Genomic DNA, 1318 nt, shown 5'->3' on the forward strand with positions numbered 1-1318 from the left:
TATATATATATACGAATAAACGTAATAAACGGACATGCAGGCACAAAAGAGGCACACTCCCCTTCGCAGGGACATAAAAACGGAACGGACTATTAATATCAAGAAGGCACATTACAGAGCAGCGGGGCCATTAAGGCGGCAAGTGGGAAATGGCACTTAGCGGCCACATGCTGCACTGACTTCATTTAGCGCCATGGAGGATAATGGCGGGGCCACCAGGCGGAGTCCAAGCCGAATCGGAGTCTAAGAAGTGGAAGTGGTTATATGATGATCTGGGGTGCAAAGTAATCATCATCGTCTTGTTACATAATGTTATATCAACAAGATGAGAAGGTGCCGTGTTTCAGATGGAGTATGGGATGTTATGTAGCAAGAAAGGTCGTGCGTGTAGATCCTTTATGTATTGTGTACAAGAGTAATTTCTGTCATTGCTTCAGACAATAAAAACAATAATTTATTAAACCAGAGAATATGTATTTTTTTGAGGCCGTAGGTTCTTGAATGATGATGGTTTTATTTTTATTGTTTAACAGTATAAAGATCGTATTAATGATTTTTTTTTTGGACTCATCAAACTTGAAGAGATGATTTAATTAAGTCATAATGAAGGAATTTGAAGGGTTAATGTTCTAAGATCTAAATGTTAATTTATTTTGAAATGGATAATGTTCCAATTAGAAAACATAAGAATGTTGAGAAGAAAACATAAATAAGTTACTGTTACTGTGACTACGTTTCGGCCACCCAGACTATCACACATAAGTTACAACTATTTTTGTTTCCCTTGTGACCGCAACCCTGACTATCTTCCTATTAATTTTTTTAGCTTGTCATTTATTTTATTAGTTCTTTAAATATTATTTGTTTATTTTTTTGTTCAATTGCGTATTTATTATTTCTTTGAATATTTTTTAATAAATTAATTTTATTTATTAAAAAAAAAAAATGGTTGAACAGATCGATACTTAGGACTCCATCTTGACAAGGGACTTGGAATCCACACACAAGACTGAAACGACAAGAAACTGCTCGTAGATTCCGATTTCTACAACACTCACTTGACGAACGCTCTAAACTTCCCATTCACTACAAAAAATTAGTATACACTACGATAATCAGACCAGTTTGGACATATGGAATTGACCTCTAGGGCTCCACCAAACCATCAAATTCCTCCCGCATTCGATCCTTACAATCCAAAATCCTACGTAAAATCCTGGATGCTCCTTATTACGTTACAAATAAACTCATTCACAAAGACCTTATGGGTCGGGTATGTATACGAATGGGATCGTTGCAGAATTAGCCCAAAACAGAT

General features: G+C 35.8%; 1 protein-coding gene across 1 annotated transcript in view; it reads right to left on the reverse strand.

Moving 5' to 3' along the window:
• Positions 1 to 1318, reverse strand: part of LOC106685969 (roundabout homolog 2) — a 319586-nt gene that overhangs the window by 217168 nt on the left and 101100 nt on the right. The window lies entirely within an intron of this gene.

Source organism: Halyomorpha halys, unplaced genomic scaffold (assembly GCF_000696795.3).
Source record: "Halyomorpha halys isolate HHAL.00 unplaced genomic scaffold, Hhal_1.1 Scaffold761.1, whole genome shotgun sequence".
Classification (NCBI taxonomy): Eukaryota; Metazoa; Arthropoda; class Insecta; order Hemiptera; family Pentatomidae; genus Halyomorpha; species Halyomorpha halys.